Raw genomic sequence first — 11,190 nt, 5'->3', positions numbered from 1 at the left:
TTTTCTATGAAGGGCCAGAGAGCAAATCTTTTAAGCTTTGACCACACATCGAGTCTCTGTCGTGACTACTCATCACGGCCACTGTAGCAGAGAACAGCCAGACAGCAAGCCAGTGGGTGTAGCTATGTTCCAATAAAACTTTATTTACAAAAAAGGCAACAGGCCAGATCTGAATGGGGGGCCATGATGCACCCACCTGTGGTCTAAAAGAATAATCCACCATCCAACAGATATGATTTATACCATGAGCACAAGTCTGGGTTTCAATCAGGAGATGTGCTAACATATCCTACTGTCACAAGAGCACAGGTTGGAGCGTAGCTGGCCTGCTTTCAAATCGTGGCTCCCCCTCCTCGGCTCTCAGCAATTTACGAAATCTCTCTTAACCCCCAGAATCCTGTAAAACAGCAGGAGTAGTGGCCAATGACCGTGCCACCTGAAGCCCCCTACTCACCCTTAAACATGTTGAATGACTAAGTTGTACGTGTCATTTAACGTCATGACATGAGGAAGATGAGAGACTGAAATAAATCACTTGTGCTGCCCTTGACTCTGACTTTCAACCTCCAATCCCTCTGGGACAATTCAGCAAGAGTCCTCCTGAATGCCCGTGGGTGACCCATCTTCCTTCTCCACCTTCATTCCCATGGGACCTTTCTGAAGCTTGGCCAGTCTCTGGGCTCCCTCGTCAAGCCTGTGTTAACAGCCCATTCAGGATTTCCCCAACTGGCTATCACAATGCTGGGGTAATTTTCAGCTGAAATCTGTGACCAAAAATTGACATTCACTTTTTTTTTTTTATATATATATTTTATCTATTTTTTTGAAAGACAAAGATCACAAGTAGGCAGAGAGGCAGGCAGAGAGAGAGGAGGAAGCAGGCTCCCTGCTGAGCTGAGAGCCTGATGTGGGGCTCGATCCCAGGACCCTGAGATCATGACCTGAGCAGAAGGCAGAGGCTTTAACCCACTGAGCCACCCAGGTGCCCCGACATTCACTTGTATTTTAAGAGCTTGGCATGTCACCTGGATCTCTGGTTTACTGTAATGGACTGCAGTTCTGAATAAGCTGAGGCCTCCCGTGTGTGTTGTTCGGAGCTGTATCCCCAGCACCTCCAGCAGTGGCCAACACAAGTGCATGTTCCACAGTCAGCACATGACATGTTATCTACAGACCTTCCAGGCATACCTTAAGGGCATAAATTATCCTATTTTCCATTATACCCCTACTTCTAGCAATGTGTCTGTCTCATAAGTACGTGCTCTTCCTTTTAATGAATGGACCTCCACTCCGACCAGCTCTCCATAGTCCCAGCTCTTAATTCTGCTATGGAAATCTCCTACTCCCAGGTCCACTGGCCCCTCCAGGAAGCTTGCACATTTCCCAGCAATGATCACAGCTCCCTGATGTTAAGCCCTGCTCCTGAGTCACGGTGGTCATCTCAGATTTCCTCAGGCTCTCAAGACTTAGCATGGCTTGTGCTTCTCATGCCGCAGTGTGAGGTGGGCATGACCTGTGCCCGGTGGGACATGCCAAGTGTCTCCACACACGCTTTTTAAGTACTGGCCCACGTTCCGCTGCTGCCCCTCCATAGCCGCCAACATTACCAACCAGTCACAGCTTTCTCAAGTGGACCCAGATCCTTCCCTTGGCATCTTTTCAACTACAACCAGCTGACTAAAGGTGGCAAACAAACAAACAAAAAAGTCAGGACAGTCCACAGGGAAGGCAGAAAAAAAAAAAAAAAAGACTTGACTTCTGGATGCCTGTATCAGGAACTGGCTGGCAGAGTGAACACTTCGGCCATGAAAAACACCTCCCCCGGCAGAGGGGCCCATCCAGGTGTCAACTCATCATGTCAAGTTCAATTTCAAATACAGAAATTGGACAATTAACTCCAGACTTTCATCACGGCCTTTGGGACCAGGTTCCTCATGGAGACCCGGTCCATCTATAACGTGAGAATTAAAAAATTCACACATGCACATCCTTAGACCAGCCTCACATGATCCCAATTACTGATTTACCCCAATTATCTCCAAAACCCCAGCCAAGGATACCCACAAGGTCCACCAATGGCAGCGCTTCATGTTCACCCTTCTCCCTCTCACCTTTATTCGGTAACCTGTCCGCTCAACCTGACATCATGTATTTTACTCCCCAAGTAAACTGACCAACTTGTCCCAGTTTACCCAGGACCCTTCTAGATTTAACAAGTCAGTCCCATGTCCTAGAAAACCCCTCAATCTGAGGCAAACTAGTGCAGTTGGCCACAAAAGCAGGCATTTACTCATGAGCCAGGCCCCAGAACTCTGGCCAGCTCAATGGCATCAGTGCCTACCTCACTCCAGCCCACTGTCACCAGTCCCCTTCCGAAGCCCTGGCTTGACCATTCCTCAAACCTTCCATTCCTTCATGGGCCTGATTCTGAGCCAGCTACGGACACCTGGTTACCTCCCAGTCCCAAGGCAACACCTCAGACTGTGGCCTGTGTGCCAAGCCCTAGGAGCATGGCAAGAGAGGCTCAGAGGCTGAAAACAAGACTGGCCTATGATCCGCTTTTCCACGTCCAACCTCAGTGCACGCAACATGTTACAGACTTTAAAAGGCAGAAGAGCGAGTCCGTAAGGTTTATTGAACGGGTGGCAGAAAGGAAAGTGATAGGCAGCTGCAATTCAAGAGAAAAAGTCTTGGTCGTTAAGGTCATTCCAGGCACAGCAGAGGGACGGGGGCTGGCTTTCCCTGTCCATGGCTTCTCAGGGCCCTGGTGTCAAGACTCAGAGCCCGCTGACGTGGACCCCAGCCCCAGCCCCTGCCCTCTGAGCTCCCGTGTGGAGTGCGGAGCTGATCCATGATGCTCCGAAGGAGAGCAAGAGGAGGTGCTCTAAGGATGCGTCCTGCGGGGTCTCCCTGCCCTCCTCTGCTCCTCTCGTGTCTGCTAACACCAGGAGAATCTGAAAACAAACAAACAAACAAACAAAAACAAAAAAACAAAAACAAGTGAGACCAGTGATTTCGAGATCCCACCCACGGAGAAGCAAACCAGGCTACCCGTGGCCTGTGGGTCCCCGGAACTTGGCAGTAAACTCACCTTGGAGAGACGTATCAGCAAACCCAGATCCGAAGTAATCCCGAGGGCCCCTGACTCATGGCCTTGGGACTTACTTCATCAGCTCCAGATCTAAGGCTGACCTACAAGGCAGAAGCAGCATACACACATTCAGCCTCCATTCCCTCCTTCCCCCAAGGGACATCAATGAGAGGGTCCCCGTCAGCTAGGCCTAAGCGTCCAGTTTATGCACGCCATACTAGATCATCACCAGAATAGAAAGGATAATAAAGGAAGAACATCTTCAAATGTCAACACTGCCAGACCCACTAGAAGGAGAACAAGAAAACATCACGAATGCTTGAGGACACTGTGCGGAGGAACTCCCCCCCTCCCGCCAAACTCAATCCCTAGGACTCTACACCCAGAAGTTTGAATTACCAGGTCTGGAGTGGGACACTGGGTAATTTTTTTCAGAATGGTCACTACTGTCCCTTAAATCCTCCAGGCTGGCTGAGGAGCCTGGGCCCAGGAACTAGGCTGTGGGATAGGACAAGCCCCTGAGGCAAAGGGGTGGAGAGCAGGTGTGAAAGCCAAGGGCACTCTCTTGGGTTCTTCAACCTGGTTCCTGGGCACCAGGTGGTACGTCATTCTCACTACCCCCACCTCGGGGCGAGAAGGGAACAAAACCACCTGGCACAACAGGCTCCCTTCTGCAACACAAGACCCAAATGTAAAGGAAAGAGATCTCACGACGTAGACAGGAGCCCCAACCAAAAGTGGGGGTGGGGTCAAAGGGAAGGACACCTTGACCTCCCTCCAACCTCAGCACCCTTGTTATCTGAGAGCCAAGAGATGCCTCTCAGGCTACATTATCTCTCAGGGGCCCCAGGCTGTCTGTCTCTCTCAGGGACACCTGGCTGTCTCTCTCAGGGGCACAAGGCTATCTCTCCCACAAGCATGAGGCTATTTCTCTCAGGGACCCCAGGATGTATCTCTCGGGGACACCAGGCTGTCTCTCTTAGCGCCCCAAGCTGTCTCTCAGGGGCCTCAGGCTGTCTCTCTCAGAGGCCTCAGGCTGTCTCTCCCAGGGACACCAGGCTGTAACTGTCTATGAAGTGAAGGCACCGCGGCGGGTCTCTGGTCCCGGAACACATCGGCAGCGCACCAAGCACAAGGCAGCCAGTCAGCCTGCTGCGGATGGATGCCCACACCGAGTGCCCTGTCAGCAACAACATCCCCCCAGGCCATGAACCAGAAAGCAGGCTAGGAAGTCTGTAGTCTATAAATACAGACTTCAAAGATCCACAGGCCTGAGAAATTCTTCTTCAGTCAACCCCCTGGGTCGCCCTTTCCAAAAGAACCCACAAAGCACAGATGAAGTCAGCGAAAGGAAAGCTACAGACAGGGCTATCAGTCAACACACTCTCCTCCATCACTGACTGACAAGAAAACTCCCCCGGCTCTGGCAAACCATGACAAATGAGAACTTCTTCTATTCACTCAGAACTGAGAGAACTCCCCCACGGCCCTACAGCAGGCCCCACCTGTATTTCTCTTTCTCCATTTATCTGACATCACTGACAGCTCCTGGAGAAGCAATCCACTGTGCTCCAGAAAGTGGGAGCAAAGACAACACACACAAGCAATGAATTCACACACTGTCCTGTGTTCTCATGGGCTAGTCTCTACTCCCACAAATTCATAAAGCAGATCCGATGATTTGGGATTCTCCCGTGTGCCCTTAAGCACTATTATGAACTTAGTCCAGGGTGAGGTCCACATAGAAACATACAGACTGATTTCTGACATGGGGATCTGTAATATGAAATGACAGAATGTGCCCCCAGAGGTCAGGGGGCTAGCCCAGTCACGCATCCCAGGGGAGCCAGAAAAGGCCCAAGCTCTGAAGGGCATGGCAGAAAGAAAGCTAATGTGGGGCACGCCTGGGTGGCTCAGTGGGCGGTATGCCTGGGTGGCTTTTGGTTAAGTATCTTGGGTTTCAGCTCAGGTCATGACCTCATGGATGGCAGGAACGCGCCCTGTGTTGGGCTCTACGCTCGGTGTGGAGTCTACTGGAGTTTCGCTCTCCCTCTCCCCCCCCCCCCCGCCGTTTCTCTCCCTTGCTCCCTCTCCCTCTTAAATAAATAAATCTTTAAAAAAAAATGCTTTCTGCTAGAAAAGATCAAGATCACATAGTCACACCACCACCATGAAAAAGTCCCTCATGGCTATCCCAGCTGTTTTTCAGAGGAAGTGGGGATTGAAAATAGGTTACAAAGCTACATGGGTTCAGAGGCCAGCCCAGGGATCTCTGGTGCCTAAAGCTACATGCTTTCCATCAGGGCACACCAGAAAGGGGGCTGCCCCGGGGAGCCCCTCACCTGAGGTCCATCCGCTCTCAGCATATGAGGGACTGCCCACAGCGGGACCTAACTGTGAGTGCACTTCCTCATTCAAACCCCAGGGCACAAGTATGTGACTTCACGAGTGCACAAAACAAACTTCCAGAGAAGGATCTGGATGCCTTACCTCGGGCCCCACAGCCTAGTCCCGGCTGGGAAGACAGCAGAACTCACGGAGTTTCTGCCCACACAGACCCACATGCAAGACACAAGGCACATGTGAACGCTCACAGCAGGCCCAGGCGGGCACAATGGCCGGCAGACCACGGCAGTCACAAACGTGGCCTGCTGCTACTAGTATCTGAAAGGCCACACACTACCGCTTCAGGGACAAGAACAACTTTACTCTAGAAAGGGGTCTGTGGATCACCTGTGACAGGAGTAAGGTCAGTGCTAACCTGTGCGCCTGAGAACAACCTCTCACATAGAACAACAGTCTATGTCAAAGGTTGTGGAGGCCAGGTTTTGGGGAGCACGCCACACTGACCAGAAGCGACGAGCATGGAGCAGGAGGGGCAACGGGGTTGGGGGTTTGGGCATGATCTCCATCTAGTGTGTAAGGGCAGCTTTCATATATATGAACCATGACGCGTGCTGCCCAGCGGGATCACCACTCTCATTCCCTGTCCCTCAATCTAAGGGCTGGGGAACACCGCCCCCTGCGGACCGTGGGCCCAGCCCATGACCAGGATGAGAGAGAGACAACAACCCCAGGGAGAGAAGGATTCCTCAGCCTCCACACTGACACATCACAATGGGATAAGCCCTCTGCCTCACCATGTGGTACTTTGGTCTCCTCTGTCTTGTGCTTTTTGTTTTGTTTTTAAAAGATTTTATTTATTTATTTATTTATTTATTTATCTGACACTGGGGGGGGTTACAAGCAGGGGGAGTGGGAGAGGGAGAAGCAGGCTTCCTACTGAGCAGGGAGCCCGATATGGGGCTCAATCCCAGGACCTGAGATCATGACCTGAGCCAAAGGCAGACGTTTAACGACTGAGCCACCCAGGCGCCCCTCCTCCATCTTGTTTTGTCCAAGTGCTATGTGTCAGGCACCATGACGGAGCCACTGCCCTGAAGATTACAGCAAAGGGAGTGTGAGAAGCAAATCACCAATGTCCAGTGGGACCAGGGCTGAGGGTGTGGGAAAAAAGTGCAATGAGGAGACAGAGAAAGCTTCCTGGGGGGAGGCCTGGGAGAAGAGGGACCCCACCATGATTCTACCACTGGCCCATGAACAGAAACACCCCAAGGAAAGGACCTTCTTGGCCAAGAGGGCATTGGGTGGGCCACACGGTGCCAGGTACAAGGAAGTAACACAAATCAGTGGGTAAAAAAGACATGTATGAAAGCTCCAGAGTTTGGAAGGGACGGGATGACCCCTTCTAACACGGGGAAATGCTTTCAGCAACTCCTCTCCCTGCACTATCAATGACCAGGGCACAGGCAGCCCACGATCACTTTCGAATGCAGGAGCAGAAAAGGGCATGAGTGAGCCGAGAAGGGAAGCCTTGGCTGGGCAGCAGCCTGAGAACTGGGAACTGGCCTGAACTCGGAGCCTGGCACACAGGCCCATGACCAGACTGACAGCCTGATATCCCAGAAGCTTCCTCTCCCTTGCACAGGTGATTTACCACAGCCACCCAGAAATAAAGTGGTGATTGACGATGTAGAGATACTGAGGATTCGTGGTTCTGGAAGACTGAATCTGAGTGGTCATATAACGTGTGTTCAGCTCTACACCAAAGAGGAATCTCGGTTTGCCTCTAAAATGCAGCCCTCTGACCATCCCAGTGCGCCACTTTCCACGTCACAGGAGCCTTCATCAGGGCCTCTCAGGAACAGAAGAGGGCCCAGACCTGTGCCCACCAGATCCAGGGGACACAGACAGCTGGAAACACTGGGAAGTAGCCTTTCCCTGCACTCATCCCCACCCCACCCCCCGCCCCGCTCACCTGAACACCTCAGGCTTCACAGCCCACACAGACTTGAGCTCTAGAGAACCAGGCAGGACACCACTTACCTGGGACCTCCCAATCCAGGTTCTCCCTGAGGTCGCCTCTCACATACGTGGAACCGCAATCACGAGACATTCCTGCAGGGGACAAGAAGCACTTGGCACTGCTTTACCTGTGTGGGAAACCTCTATGCTCACGAACAAGAAAACACTGAGGGAGTCTGGGTCTTAGGAGGTAAATGCACTGAAAGTCTCCCTCCCGGCATCTGCCTTGTGCTGTCACGTAGGGCTGTCCTAATCTGGAACCCCTGAACATAAACAAAGCCTTGCAACTTTTCCTTTGCCTGCATCACCAGTGACCGGGACACAGGCAGCCTGTAATCCCTTCAAACATAGGCAGAAAGCAACACATGGCTGCGGAAGTTAGAGACCCGAGTCAGAAGACCACAGCAGTGGTTCCCACAACCTACTCAAGACATGCACTGAGGCAGGACCCACGCTCGTGCCCCCTTTATAAAACCTCACAGAAACAGAAACCATCCTGAGCCAGGCACAGAGAGCACGCCATAAGACAGCAGGTGCCTAGAGGCCCCTAAAAGGTGGGGAGGAAGAAGTGTGGGAAAGCTCCAGAGTTTGGAAGGGACAGGAAGGGACCCTCCAAACACGGGGAAGCGCTTTCAGCAACTCCTCTCCCTGCACTATCAATGACCAGGACACAGACAGACCATGATCACTTTCGAATGCAGGTACTGAACAGGCAGAAGGTGAGCCAGAAAGAGAAGTTCCTATTAGCTCCCCAGCTGCTCTGCCAAGCTCAGGACCCTGGGCATCATCCTTCCTTCATGTAAAGACTCCATTTCCCACGATTAACGGGAAGACCAACTCCTGGAAAGAACGCCTATGGTGTTCATTCACCCCACGCATACTGCTGGAGTTCCTACTATGTGCCACCCATCCTGGGCTCAAATACAAAGGACACACAGGAGACCCTCTGTCCTCCCAGAGCTCTAAAAAGAAACTGAAGCTCAGGACAAGGAAGGACCTGAGCCAAGGTTATCCCGCGGGGCCACCGGCTGAACCAGCCTCTGAACCCAGACCTCTCTTGACCCCAAACCCACACTTAGCACACCAAGCCCCCTTCTGCGCAAGCGCTTTGCAAGAAGCGTCTCAGAACCTGCGCTCCAGGATCACCTCCCGCCCCTCACCGCGATAAGGCAGGAAGGTAACCAGCCCCTGGTCAAAGGGCTCAGGCCCAGCAGCACTTACCCAGCAGGCCTCACCCCTGCACGCAGGGGCGGCCTCCGACGCGGCGGATCAGGATTCTGCGGGACAGATGCGGGTGCTGCCTGCCGCGCGGCCCGCAAAGCAGTCCAAGGGACAGTCTCCATCTGCTTCTCCGACAGCCGCAGAGTCCGCACGGCCTGGGCACGCAAGACAACAGGGAAGGGGCTTTAGTGCCAGGAAGGGAGCAATCACACCCTGCCCCTCTGGGGCCCTGCGAGCGCCCCCAACTGAAAGCTCAGACAACAGCTCTGCCCAACCGGGATTTTCACACTCTCCGTTAACGACAGGTGACGGCGAAACGGGTTCACGCTCCTCAAGTTACTTCGGAGGCAACCGATGAATGGTTCTGGGGGACTCAGGGTCCGGAGGTGGGTGCCTGCGTGCAAATCGCGGGGGCCCGGGCGGGAGATCCGAACCGAGGCCCCTTTCTCGAGGACCCACCTTCCGAGAGGACCACACCCAGCGGAGGGACCGGACACGGATCCAGGAGAGAGGCCCAGAATCCGCGCTGACCTCCGCCGGCTCTCCCCGCCCCCTCGGGCCTTAGTGCGGGGCGAGGGGGGGGGGGGCGCAGAGCACGCGCCCAGCGATCCCCGCAGTGGACTCACCTCGGGCGCCGCGACCTACGACGCGGAACAGCAGCGCTGACAGAGCCGACAGCGCAGGAAGGTGCGGATGTCTGGGGATTGCGGGAGATGGACCCCGGCGGCGTGGGACTCCGCTACTGGCAGCGGCACAGCAAGACACGCCCCAACAGCTCGGCGCCGGCGGAAATACAGCTGGAAGGCGGGCTGCGGCCTAGAGCGGCGTCTCCGGGGGGTGGGGGTGGGGGCTGATACCGCGCAAGCGACCCTGTCGCGCCCCCTGGTGGCGCGGAGCTCAAATTCTGACTCTGTAGGGCTTTGGATCATTTCCAAGACCAACCTAGAATTTTGGAAATAACATCCCCTCGCTTTTCTCTTTATTCTGTTTTTGCCACTGCTTTGTCATTAACTTATAGAAATAGTCTTCCACGTGAGGAGCTGTGATTAGCGCGAGCTCATGTTGATTTCAGGTAGTCTGGACAATAGGGTTCTTGCCTGATGGATGACACATTCTCAGTACCTAGTTTTATGACTGGCTCAATTGAACAAGTGAATGAATTCTGACCATATATTTCAACATCACCAGGTTAAAATATTGTTCTGATGACTTGAAAGCAGAACGTGAAAGTGACAAGGAGATAAATCTAGAGAGATGGGCAGGGGCATTGCTCAACTTTGTCCCCAAAATGAGTCCTTGAAGCAGAAGGGAATTGATCAGATTTGCAGAGGCAAAGACAACAGACAGAACCCCCCGTGCTCCCGAGAGGACACTGCAGACAGGCTTGAGAAGGGGCTCGTGGTTCCCAAACTTCTCAGGCACTAACAGTGCCTGCACCCTGGGTCATGTGTGTCCCTCAAACCTAAGGTAACCCTGCCACTAACTCAACCCACATTCTGAAGTATAAACAGCCCACCCTTGTGCCCAAGGAGGGAGTGCCCCCAGTCCGATTCCTGGAACAGACTAGATCAGTACAGAGCAGAAATCCAGTGAACTCACTCCATATTGCGTACCTGGGAGGAGCCTGCGGGATTCCAAGACTGTGGGAATGTTGGGGAACTCTGTGATGGGTAGGGACCATGGATGCTACACTGGGCCATGGGGTCAGCCCTGGTGCCCTCTCCTGCCTCCTGTTCTTGCTTTTATGCTCCGTGTGACCTTGACTGAATGACCTAAATTCTCAGCCCAGCTTGAGGTTTCCTTTTCTGAAAAATGGACAAAAGCATAGCTTACCCCTCAGAGCACTGCTTCGAGAATTACATGAAATGATTCTATCAAAAGCAAAGCACAGAGCAAATGGCCAAGCATGGTAGTTGCTATACTTAGTATTTCTGAGAAAGCCAAGGGCTTCTGTCACTGAGAGGACACTGTGGGATTATTTATGAGGCTGAGAGAATGTGCTGTGCTGGAAAAGTCTGAGACAGCGCTGTCCGTAGAAATATAATGGTAGCCACATACGTAATTTAAAATGTTCTGGGCTGCCTGGGTGGCTCAGTAGGTTGAGTGTGTGCCTTCAGCTCAAATCATGATCCCAGAGTCTGGGGATCGCCTGGCTTCAGGCTCCCCGCTAAGCAGAGTCTTGTTTCTCCCTCTGCCCATCTGCCCCAACTTGTGTGCTCTCTCTGAAATAAATAAATAAAATCCTTAAAAATAAATAAATAAAAATAAAATGTTCTAAGAGCCATATTAAAAGGACACAAAAAAGGGTGAAATTCATTTTAATAGTACATTTTATTTAACCCAATATAACGAAAATATCATCATTTGAGCATTTTTAAAATATCTTTAAATTACTCATGAGATATTTGCTGTTCACTCTGAGAAAGTCTTCAGAATCCGGCAAATGTTTTAACACTGACATTTGACATTTCCAGCCCCCGTGGCTGCTGGCTGCTGTGTTCATCAGTGCAGGT

General features: G+C 52.4%; 1 long non-coding RNA gene and 2 other non-coding genes across 3 annotated transcripts; all 3 read right to left on the bottom strand.

The window, feature by feature from the left end:
* Positions 1–2,616: 2,616 nt before the first annotated feature.
* On the bottom strand, positions 2,617–9,474 carry LOC131807663 (uncharacterized). Its single transcript, XR_009344572.1, has 5 exons — positions 9,304–9,474; positions 8,678–8,832; positions 7,478–7,549; positions 3,092–3,192; positions 2,617–2,954 (listed from the first exon to the last, which is right to left on the bottom strand). It is a non-coding gene; the product is annotated as an uncharacterized LOC131807663 (long non-coding RNA).
* Positions 6,797–6,929, bottom strand: LOC131808722 (small nucleolar RNA SNORA71). The gene has a single exon (XR_009344923.1). It is a non-coding gene; the product is annotated as a small nucleolar RNA SNORA71 (small nucleolar RNA).
* On the bottom strand, positions 8,026–8,159 carry LOC131808721 (small nucleolar RNA SNORA71). Its single transcript, XR_009344922.1, has one exon. It is a non-coding gene; the product is annotated as a small nucleolar RNA SNORA71 (small nucleolar RNA).
* Positions 9,475–11,190: the final 1,716 nt, after the last annotated feature.

Source organism: Mustela lutreola, chromosome 9, assembly GCF_030435805.1.
Source record: "Mustela lutreola isolate mMusLut2 chromosome 9, mMusLut2.pri, whole genome shotgun sequence".
Taxonomy (NCBI): domain Eukaryota; kingdom Metazoa; phylum Chordata; class Mammalia; order Carnivora; family Mustelidae; genus Mustela; species Mustela lutreola.
This window is presented reverse-complemented; position numbering and strand designations above follow the sequence as displayed.